Genomic DNA, 12,468 nt, shown 5'->3' on the forward strand with positions numbered 1-12,468 from the left:
GTTTTGTTGATTGTTTCCTTTGCTGTGCAGAAACTTTTTATTTTGATGTAGTCTCAATAGTTTATTTTTGCATTTACTTCCTTTGCCTCAGGAGACATACCTAGAAAAACGTAGCTACAGATGATATCAGAGAGATTACTCCCTGTGCTCTTCTAGGATTTTTATGGTTTTAGATCTCATATTTAGGCATTTAATCATTTCGAGTTTATTCTTGTGCATGCTGAAAGAAAGTGGCCTAGTTTCATTCTTTTGCATCTAATTGTCCAGTTTTCCCAACACCGTTTGTTGAAGAGACTGTCTTTTTTCCCTTTGGATATTCATTCCTTCTCTGCCAAAGATTAATTGACTATATCATTGTGGGTTTGTTTCTGGATTTTTTGTTCTACTTTATTGATCTATGTGTTTATTTTTATGCCAGCATCATATTGTTTTGATTACTACCACTTTGTAATATAACTTAAAGTCTAGAATTCTGATGCCTCCAACTTTACTTTTCTTTTTCAAGATTGCTTTGGCTATTCAGGGTCTTTTGTGGTTCCATACAAATTTTAGGATTGCTTATTCTATAATGTGAAAAACATTGTTGATATTTTTAATAGGGATTGCATTAAATGTGTGTATTTCTCTGGGTGGTATGGACATTTTAACAACATTTGTTCTTCCAACCCATGAGCATGGAATGTCATTCCATTTCTTTGCATTGTCTTGAATTTCTTCCATCATTGTTTTATAGTTTTCAATCTTTCACCTCTGGGTTTTTTGTTTTGTTGTTTTGTTTTCTTTAGGTCTCTCACCTCTTTGGTTAAGTTTATTCCTAGACATTTTCCTGTTTTTGTACAAGTGTAAATGAGATTTTTTTTATTTTTTTGAGATTTTACTCATTGAGAGAGAGAGTGAGAGAGTGCACAAGCAGAGGGAGAAGGGTAGGAGAAGCAGGCTCCCAGCTGAGCAGGAAGCCTGATGCAGGGGCTCAATCCCAGGACCCTAGGATCATGACCTGAGCCAAAGGCAGATGCTTAACTGACTGAGCCACCCAGGCGCCCTGTTTTTTTAGTTTCTATATCATTTATTTTTGTTCTAATCTCTATTATTTCTTCCTTTTGCTAGGTTTGGGTTTTTGTTTGTTGTTGTTCCTTAAGACTATTCTCAATTTGCATGATTTTCTTTCCTCTCCTTTGCTCAGCTTGGTTACTTTCCATTTCTCTGTCTTCCAGTTCATTAATTCATTCCTCTATGTCTAGCTTGCTACTTATTCCCTCAAGTGTGTTTCTTATTTCATTTATTATGTTCTTGACCTCTGATTGGTTCTTTTTCTTTATCTCTGTGTTAGGGGTCTCACTGATGTTTCCCAGTCTTTTCTCAAGTCCAAGATCTTTATGACCATTACTTTAAATTTTTGTCAGGCATATTACTTCCATTCATTTCACTTTGTGTCTCTTACTGTGGTTTGGTCCTTTCATTTGAGAGACATTTCTCTGTCTCTTCATTTTGTCTGACTTTTTCTGTGTGTTTCTGTGTGTTAGTAAAGTCAGCTACTTTTTTTTTTCCTCTTAACAATAACAGCCTTATGAACAAGAGGTCTTGAAGTGTGTCCTGCGGTGTAGTGTCCCCTGTTCCTCGGGGCCTGGCACTTCAGGGAGTATCTACTATGTGTGTCGCCTGCACTCTGCTGTTGAGTCTTGGCCTGTTTCTCCTTCAGTCCAGTTGTTTGCCGAGGCGCTCTTTGCCTATTGTGAGCAGTGTTTAGTCCCCAGGATGGGTGGGTGCATTTTAACAAGGTGTGGGTGGTCTGCTTGTGAAACTAGGTATACCCCCACTGCCACTGGAACTGTGGTCCTGCAAAATGCACAAGTCCTAGAGATGTGGTGTTGGCCGGATTTGCACAGTTCTTCTGTGGGAGAGTCCTGCAGTGCCTAGACTGAAGTGAGCATGACTGGAAAGGATGGATCCCTGATGCGTGGGGGGCAGGGTTTGGAGCAGTGTAAAGACTTTTGTTGAGGGGCTGCTTTCTGCACATGGCCATTGTTTATGCTGAGGTGCATGGGAGGGAAATAATGCCTGCCAGCTCCTTTGTTCCTAGAGGGGTCTCCCAGTGGTGATCCCCGTCTCTCAGGACCACACTCTGAGATAAGCAAATCACTTTCCCCCTCATCTGCTCTGCCCTCAGCGTTTTTCAGACTGCTGTGTCTGTGCTGTATCTGCATAGATTGTCAAGGAATCTCTTTAAGGATAAGGATTCTACTTCCTAACCCCCTCCAAGCTCTCCCAGAGCTGAGCCTGCAGATTTTTAATATTCTAGGCTTTAAATCCTGCTGGTTGAAAGAACTCATGAAACTGGCCCCTCTGGCTTTCAAAGGCAGATGTTATAGGGATTCATGCTCCCTGTTTATGGGCTCTCTGGTGTGATAGATAGTCTGTTTTCTACCCGTCTCCATGCCACTATCTTCCTCCCCACCACAGATGGCCATGGTCCATTTTGCTCCCCGACTGCATCTTTACCCTTCCTACCTTCTTTGATATGGCCTCTTCTCAATCTTTAGTTGTCACGTTTGTTCGCCAGTCTTCAGATTACTTTGGGGGTCGTTTAGGCTGCTGTGAGTGTTATCTAGTTGTAGGCATGGGACAGGCCAAGCTCAAGGTCCTCCTCCACCACCTTCCCCACCCCCAATTGTTAAAAGGAAAAAAGCTCACAATATTTATTTCGCCTTTGATCAGGTATGGTGCCTTTTTTGAAAATAAATTGACTATATAACGTGAGGCTATTCCTATGATCTCTATTCTGTTCAAGTAATGCATCTGTCTATCAACCTTTATGCCAATATCACACTTTCTTAATTACTATTGCTTTAGAGTAAGTCTTGAAGTCAGATAACATACATTTTCCACCTTTCCTTCTTTTTCAGAATTATTTTTAACTATTCCAGGTCCTTTCCATTTCTGTGTAAATTTTAAAATTGACGTCTCAGTTAAAAAAAATACCTGCTGAGATTGTGATTCCATAGGTCAATTCAGGGAAATTGATGGCTTAACAATATAGGCTTTGGATGTCTTTTGTTAAATTTTTTTTTAAAGATTTTTATTTCTTTATTTAACAGAGAGAGAGATCACAAGTATGCAGAGAGGCAGGCAGAGAGGGGGCCGGGGAAACAGGCTCCCTGCTGAGCAGAGAGCCTGATGTGGGGCTTGATCCCAGGACCCTGAGATCATGACCTGAGCAGAGGCTTAACCTGCTGAGCCACCCAGGTACCCCCCTTTTGTTAAATTTATTTTTAGGTATTTTACTTGTTAACTCTGAGTGCTATTTTGTTTTCCAGTGGTTTGTTCCTAGTGATCTTTCATTTACTAATTCTAGTAGTTGGGTTTTTAGGTGTTTGGTTTTTTTTTTTTTTGGTAGATTCCTTGGAATTTTCTACATTAATAATCATGTCACTTGTATATAGAATCAGTTTTACTTATTCCTTTCCAATCTTTATGCTTTTTTTTTTACTTGCCTAGCTGTATAATCTACATCATCTTGTATAATCTTGCTCATACCATTCCAATATTATTCTTTAAATACATGCAAGGTCTGGAGTAAAGTCCTGTGTTTCATTTCTGATATCAGTAATTAGGTGGTTTTTTTTTTTTTCTCTTGCTGTCTTTTTTTCCTTCATCAGTCTTGCTAAATGTTTACCAATTTATCAATTTTTCAAACATCTAACTTTTGACTTTGTTAATGTTCTCTATTGTTTTGTCCGTGTTCTATTCCATTGATTTCTACTTTATAATTTTTTCCTTTTACTTAATTTGGGTTTAAATTGCTCTCCTTTTTCTAGCTTCTCAAGGTAGAAACTTAGCTAATTTCTTATAAACCTTTTTCTTTTCTAAAAAAAAAAACCTTTAAAATTATAGATTTGCCCTTTAGTTGAATCCCAAAATTTTGGATACATTGTGTTTTCATTTTCGTGTAGTTTAAAATGCTTTCTAATTCCCTGTGTGATTTCTTCTTTGACCCATTAGTTGTCAAGAAGAGTGTTGTTTAGAGGCACATAGATGGCTCAGTTGGTTAAGCACCTGCCTTCAGCTCAGGTCATGATCCCAGGGTCCTGGGACAGAGCCCCACAGCAGGCTCCCTGCTCAATGGGGAACCTGCTTCTCCCTCTCCCTCCACACCTCCCCCTCCTCCTACTCATTCTCTCTCTCTCTCTCTCTCTCTCTCTCAACTAAATAAAATCTTTAAAGAAAAGAAGAATGGAATTCATTTCCAAATATTTGAAACCAAATAAGTTAATTTCCAAATATTCGAAAACTTTAAGCATATACTGTTATTTTTATTGTTGCTTTCTAGCTTAATTCCCATGTAGTCAGAGAAAAGCATTTGAAATTTATTGACTTTGGTAAATTTTGTGACCCAGCATATGGCAGTACCTTGGTGAATTCTCCATGAGTACTTAAAAAAAATATATTTATAAAAAAAATATATATATATATTTATTGGCAGTTGTTGTGCCTAGTGTTTTATAAGGGTCAGTTAGAAAGGTGGTTGATAGATTACTACTTTTTTTCTAGTTCTATCAATAACTGAGAGAGGATGTTAAAATCTCTGATAGTGAATTTGTCTCTTTCTACTTTTCATTCTGTCATCTTTGCTTCATGTATTTTGACTTTATTAGGCATATACACATTTAAAATTGTTACATCTTTTTGCCGAATGACACTTTTGTTATTATGAAATGTTCATCTTCATCTCTAGATATACCTCTTATCTTTAAAACTAAGTGGTCTCATATTAATATAGCCATTCAAGCTTTTTTATGATCAGTGCCAAGGGCCTTTGGATGCTGAGTCCTCCTGCCATAAGCCATGTGAGTAGACCACCTAGGAGTCATGCCTTCCAGCCCCAGTCCAGCCTTCAGATGACTGCAGCCCCAGTCAAGCTCTTGCATCTAACCTTATGGAGGGCCCTGATCCAGAACCACCTAGCTGGACTGCTTCCAATTTTCTGACATGTAGAAACTGTGAGATAATATTTGTGGCTTTTTAAGCTGCCAGGTTTGGGGGTAATATGGTACACAGCAATGGATAACTAATACAGGGTTCTTCCTTGAACTGGTTGTACAGTCCCTTCTCTTGAGAAATGAGTGACCAGACTGCTGGCCTTCAAGGGACCTTTTGAGGCTTTGACAGTGATTGCCACTGCAGTGAGAATATCCTCCCTGAATCTCCTTACAACAGAAAAGCTAGGCACCTGTCATATTCAATAAACATTTACCCCTTTACCTAAGAAGCAGAAAACTCCACAGCTTGATTTTCTGGGTCTTTTTCCCTTAGGTCCAGGCTGCTACAGCAGAGGCTAAAGCACAGAGATGCCGAGGAAGATTCTAAATCCAGAGTAAGTGAACCTGGCCTGTGACCCACATGGTCTGGCTTCCAGAATTCTCTGGCACTGACTCTCCTTTCTGGACCCTGAATAATTAACAAAGTTTTGCCTCAACTTCTAGCCTCCCTTAGCAAAGATTTGTTTCAGCTTCTGTTCTCCAACAACAAGGAGGTAAGTTCCCTTGAAACCTTAGTGATACCAGTGGCTAAGGCAGGATAAATTATTCTAAGATTAATTTCTGTTTTGATTTCACTGACATGGAAACATTGGGAAGAAAGAGAATGGTTTCTCTTCCCATCCCTCTTTGATCCCCAGGGCATAGGTAAGGGAAGATTAAATCTTCTAAAACCGTTAAATTAGGAGTCAGGGGAAGATACCCACTTAGGGACTTGTACAGTGAGAAGCAGAAGCAACTAGAGTAGCAAGATTGATCCAGAAGAAATGGAGACCAGCAACTGTTCCCAAATACCACGTGGTCATAGTGCCAGAGTCTCAGTGAGTGGTGGTTACTCTGGCACCCCTAGGAGGGCTGGATCCAAGTGCTGGCAATCATCACCTCTGAAAGAATTCCTTTGCTCCAGCTTGGCACAAAAGTGACCATACTGTTGGCCTTCAAGGTACATCCGAGGATTTGGACAGGGAATGTCACAGTGGTAAGATTGTGTCCCCCTGAAACTTTTGTAATGCTTAAGAGCCCTGGCACCCATCAAATAGTTATTTAGTAAACATTTACCAAGCACCTACTATGTGCCAACCATTGTTCTAGACACTGAAGGAACCCCAATGTACAAAACCTCCTATTCACAAGGAGCTTATATTCTTTGGGACCAAGCAGGCGATATAAAAATAAGCTGTTAAAGGACACCTGGATGCCTCAATCAGTTAAGCATCCAATTCTTGATTTTGGCTCAGGTCATGATCTCAGGGTTGTAAGGTTGGGCTCTGTGTTGAGCCTGGAGTCTTCTTGAGAGTCTCTGCCTTTTCCTCTCCATCTGCCCCTGCCCCTCCTCATTCTCTCTCCCTCTCCCTCTCTCTAAAATAAAATAAGTAAAATGTTTGAAAAAAATAAGCTGGTTAATAAACAGTTTCAGACAGCGATAAGGACTCTAAAAATAAATAAAGCAGGGAGGGGTGCCTAGGTGGCTCAGTCAGTAAAGTGTCCAACTCTTAATTTCAACTCAGGTCATCATCTCAGAGTTGTGAGATCAAGCCCCACATCAGGCTCCATGCTGGGTGTGGAGCCTGCTTGAGATTCTGTCTCTCTCTCTCCTTCCCTCTCTAAAAAGAAAATAACAACAACAATAACAATAATAATAAAGCAGAGAAATTTGGTAAAGCATGACATGAGATGGGGCTAGTCTTTAGATAGGTGGTCAGGCCTCTCCAAGGAGGCAAATTTTAATCTAGGATATAGAGATAACAAGATATCAAGAAGATTTGCAGTTATGGCATGTGCAAAGGCCCTGAGGTAGGAACCTACTTGGCTTGCATAAAGAACAGTAGAAAAACCCAGGTGTCTGGAATGTTGTTAATGACAAGGGGAAAGATATGAAATAAGATCAAAGAAGTCTGCTAAGTCCAAATCGTATAGATCTTGTAGATCATGATTTTTAAAATGTTAATTATTTTCATCTGCAGTGGGGAGTTGCTGAAGCATTTTAAGCAGGGGAGTAAATGGTCTGACGCCTGTTTTAAGATGATCATTCTGGCTGTTTGTGGACATTGGGCTGGAATGAGACAAGAATGGGGACAGGGAAAGCAGTTAAGAGGTTTTTCTAACTCCCAGTTAAATTTCTGGGTCAGAGGAACAGCAGTGGACATGCTGAAATGGGCTGGTTTCAGAAAGTACCTGGAAGGTAAAGCAAATCAGACATGCTGATGGATTTGTCATGTTAGAGGAAGAAGGAGCGTCAGAAAAGAAAATCACAAAGATGGACTTGTGGATATTGGGAGCCTGAGCAAATGGGTAGATTGTGGTGTCATTTCCTGGTATGGAGAAAAGTGGGGAGAATCAGCCTCCCTGCCTCAGAGGAAAGGGATTCGTAAAACAGGATATGAATTAGACCTAACAAAGAAGATGGTGAGGGAAGGCAGGAGAAGAAGATGGATAAAGTAGAGACAGATGCTGCAGGCAGTTAAGGGACTTGCCTTCTGTTAGTGTTTGGTTTTCTGGGAAGGGGGAGGCAAAGTCATTTGTTGCCTGCAAGGGGAATTATTCCTTGGCTATGATGTTGGGGAGGGTGGGGACGGTCTGGAAAAGCCCTCGTGAAGAACTGAAGAGCAGTCCTGTTGGGGAAATGTGGGAAGGAGTCACCCAGCTGAGCGCGGAAATAATTCTGAGTCAAATTTTGTCCCCTGAAAAAGCATGCTGTAGCTTAACCCCTGGTACCTCTATATGACATGAGCAAGTTCTGGGTGTACCCAGAACATCTTTTGTTCAACAAGTCTTAATCTGTCTTCACCACCTGCACTAAATGCCCCCAGTGAAGTTGGGAGTAGTCAATATCGGAGAGCGGACTCCTATGTTAGACTGGGTCCTCCAAGATGCAGACACCATTCAGGATTAAATGTACCAGGATTTTATTAGGGGAAATGAAGTAGGGAAGAATCAGGGGGGCCAGGAGAACCACCAGATCATGGTGCCAGTCCGACCCAAGTGAAGGCGACGGAGTAACAGCTGAGTGTAGCATCCTAGCCTGCCACGTAGTCTCAGGAAGCTTCAGCAAAGCCATAGGGGAGTTCTGGAACCCAGTTGACAACACGAGAGTCCCCTGTACTCATAGGAACCATCTGCCGTGGTGTGGGGGCTGCACTTGGTCACTGGCCAGGAACAGCCTACAGAAGGCCTGCCTCTGCACCAGCACTAGCATAGGTTTCCAAGGGCAGCAGTTGGGGTCCTCGGTCAGTGACACTCCCCGAAGTAAAGAGTTCTAGGAGTCATATTCTCATGATGCTCCCCCCTCATCAGATCAACATTTAACCCAGGTTTAGGTTTACTTTTGTCTTGTCCCTTCTGGATCCTTTGAGTTCCAGCCAATGCAACATGATTGAATTTGCCATACGCTACTTCCCAGTCCAGCCTAGAAGAACTCCCGTGTGCCATCCTCCATGCCCTTTCCTGTCTGTTGGCTGGATGTTGGTGTCCACATGTTAAGGATGGCAGACCCTGGTCCCTGAGTGACTATGTGACCAGAGCCCATTGCTGCCCCCGCCTTTTCCTGTTAAGCTGTTTGAACCATTGACATGAGTGAAAAGTAAATTTCTATTGAATTTGAGGTGTGATATGTTCTGGTCTATTTGTTAGAGCAGTAAGCTTGCCCGGGTTGCTCTACTGCCATAGGCCAGCTATGAGAAAGTTGGTAAAGATACCCAGGACATAGGAGGAGGGAGAGAGTGAAGACAGCATTTGGTTTACAGAAGTTCTGTTAGTACATGACTTTTTAGGACTGTGAAGTTGGGCTGTGCTGGGATCACTCACACGGGCTGATGGGGAATTATCCCAAGTGAATGGACTGACAGGTGATCCAGGTACACTTCTCTGGGCCAGTATCTCTCCAGCTTTCTCACGTGCCTACTTGGAGTGAGGTACATACCTCTGTCTTTTGACTTCTCCTGCCATTTGTCCTCCAAGCTAAGGTTTGTGTGGGAGTCCCAGGAGCCCCAGTCCACTTTTCTCCCAGCCCATGCCTCTAGAATTCTAAGAATTCTAGAATTCCAGACCTTGGTGTGGGAGGGAGGAGGCTCGTGTCTAATCCCATCTTCTCCCCGAACTCTCTCTGTGGCCTTCAATAAAGCCTTCTCCCCCTCTGGCTTCAGCCTTCCTTTCTAAACAACAAAGGGGACTGGACCCGCTGACCTCTGGCCCCTTTCCCACTCTTAATTATGGGTTTATGAAATTGTGACTTCGGGGAACAAATCCCTAAGAAGTGGAAGGAGAGCTGGTTTGCTTCTGTCCAGAAGAGGGGAGCAGTTCCCCACAAACCAGCACTCAGACAGGGAATCATCTGTGTCCCCTGTAGACCCAGCCTTCAGAGGCTTTCAGAGCAGAAAGGAGCCAGAGTTCCAGGCATAAGAGACCCTACCCCAAGATGGTGAGCACAGGGAAAGCTTCCACAGCCTTCTCAGCCCTATGAGAAGTCGTTGGGGCTGTGCCTCTCCTGCAGAGAGAGGTGGGTCAGTCAGTAAATATTAGTGGGGCTCTGGCTTTGCCAGTTTGATGGGAAGGAGGAAGCTTATGTAAACTAGAAAGACAAGATGGGCAAAAACAAACAAAAGGTTCCCCAAAGCTAGGTTTTACTCCGAGATTGACAAGTCTCCAGCAGAATGGGATTTCACACTTCGGGTTGTGGTTTGAACTATGCCCCTCCAAAAGACCAGGCCACCTCAGAATGTGACCTTATTTGGAACAAGGGGGTCAGTGCAAATATAATGACTTGAGTTCATATGGGAGTAGGGTGGACCCTTATTCCTATATGACCAGTGTCCTTATAAAATGAGGGGAATTTGGACACAGACACAGACACAAAGGGAAGACGGAGGCAAAGGTTGGAATCATGCTGCCAGAAGCCAGGTGATACCCGCAGTTGCCAGAAGCTGGAAGACGTTCCCCTGGAACCTTCTGGAGGAGCAGGGCCCTGCCAACACGTCCAGCTCCAGACCCGGGAGACAATACATTTGTGTTAAGTCACCCAGCTTGGGGAACTTTGTTACAGCAGTCCCAGCAAACCCCCGTGTTTTCAGGATAAAGCCCAGTGTCCCTGTGGCGTGCCTCCCAGCCTCACTGCCCACACACCATATGATCCAGCCTTACTAACTCACAAGAGGGATGGCCATCCACTTTTGGCCTCTGCACATATTCATACCTGGAACGTTTTCTTTCATCTCCATTTCCCCGTTACACCTAGCGTATGCCTTCTACTGGGAAGGGTTCTTAGATACAAACAAGATCCCATTCAGGCTGGCCTGAGTGACAGGACATGTATTAGGGGGGCAGCAGGAGCCTGGAGGCCAGGCTCAAGAATGAAACACCTCTGAATGGCCAAGAAGCAGAGGCTGGGATATCAGTTAGGACTTGGATTTGTCTGTAAGTCACAGAGACGTGAAAAACAGACACAGAACAACACAGCGCTCTTTTTCAGCCATCTACAAAGAGACTCAAAGATGAGAAATCCAGGGCAGTCTCAAGACTTTGAGTGTGTTGGGGCTGACTTCTCTGATGGTTGATGAAGTACTAAGTGATGTAGGAAAGACATGAGGTTTCGAGGCCAATGGCCAACAAGGAATTCCTGAGACATCTTTGGTGCGAAAAGGTGGTTTTATTAAAGCACAGGGATAGGACCTGTGGACAGAAAGAACTGCACTGGGGTCATGAGGAGTGGCCCATTTATTATATACTTTCAAATTGGGAGGGGGTTAGGGATAGCCTAAGTCTCTAAGGAATTTTGGAAGCAAGGTTTCCAGGACCTTGAGGTGGCTAGCTATTGTTGGGAAAAGGTCATTCATTACCCTCTCATAAAACCTTAGGGGTGCCTGGGTGGCTCAGCTGGTTGGGCAACTGCCTTCGGCTCGGGTCATGATCCCGAGATTTTGGGATCAACCCCCACATCGGGCTCCCTGCTCTGTGGGGGAGCCTGCTTCTCTCTCTCCCCCTGCCTACCACTCCTGCTGGTTGTGCTCTCTCTCTCTCTCTGTCAGATAAATAAAATCTTTTTTAAAAAAAAGTCATGAGACCCTTCAGATGTATATCAGTGGACCATATACTTGGGGGATGATTGCCAACATGTATCTTGGGGGTTTAGAGATAAAGGAAATTTCTAAAGGAGTTTTTATATGTTAAAGTAGACTTACAGGATCCTGGGGGGTCTGGCTAAGATTGCTTTTGCCCTTAACAAAGTATTAACATAAAGGCAGCTGAGTTGCTAGAGGAATGTCACTCTGCCTATTTCAAGGACTTGTCAGTGGGCAAGGAAGGAAAGTTAATACTTTTTCTCAGCCTTTGTTTCCCACATCACCAAGCTTTAGGCCCATGTCTTAGGCGGAAAGGATAAGGAAGCAGGACCAGAACATGGGCTAACACAGCTGCCTCCCTCCTCAGGGGCCCTCACAGAAACCACGTGCAACAGCCTCTGACATCTCACTGACAAGGCAGAAGGGGAGGGGAGGAATCCGGCATGAGAGCAGAGGGGGATACTGGCAAACGAGAAGCACTTTAAATCACGCAGGGGCAGATGAAAGGAAATTCTTTGATGTTACTCCATAGTTTACCTGCCTGGAAGAAAAGGGTGAAAAGATCTGTTTAGCTAGAAAGGTGTCACTGCCGTCTCAAGATCAGCCTGACTGGCCAGATGCCAAAGTGCATTCAACTCACTGTGATTTGTTCCTCCTGAGGACAGCAGGAGGAGAAATCACTCTCTCAGCCCCATGGCAACCAGACCTCTCTCTCCTGTAACAGGAGAAGTGGCAAGTGCACCCCTGCAGGCGCTGATCCCTTAGCGCCAGGCCCTGTGCTGAGTGGTTGGAATGCAGAGATGCGTCTGCTGAAGCTTCCCCACTCTGTGGGAGCCCACAGGCTGGCAGAGGAGACAGATGTGCACAGCCAGCAGCATATACCGAGTAATCCGTAAAAGGGGCGGACACAGTGCTGCCTGATCAGCTCCCTGGGATCTTCTCCGAAGAGCTGAGTTTGACTTGCACTGGACAGAGTTGGTCAGGAGCAGGAGCTGGGGAAGCTGGAGCGCTGTGGCACGTTTGGAGAACAACAGGGGTGGCTGGAGCCCAGGGCTCCCGAGGGTGCTGGAGACAGCGCTCCACTGTTCTCACTCCGGTCAGCCCCAGCCTAGGGCTCAATCCAGGAGCCGGTTTCCAGCCTTTTTTTTTTCTTTTACCCCTTCCCTCTTTTATTTATTTATTTATTTTTAAGATTTTATTTATTTGAGAGCGAGTGTGTGTGCACCAGTGGGAGGGAGAGGGAGAGAGAATCGGAAGCAGACTCTACACTGAGTGCAGAGCCCTACACTGGGCTCGATCCCACAACCATGAGACCGTGACCTGAGCCGAAACCAAGAGTTGACGCTTAACCAGCTGAGCCACCCCTCCCTTCTTTTTAAAAA

Source organism: Meles meles, chromosome 10 (genome assembly GCF_922984935.1).
Source record: "Meles meles chromosome 10, mMelMel3.1 paternal haplotype, whole genome shotgun sequence".
In the NCBI taxonomy this organism is placed as follows: Eukaryota; Metazoa; Chordata; class Mammalia; order Carnivora; family Mustelidae; genus Meles; species Meles meles.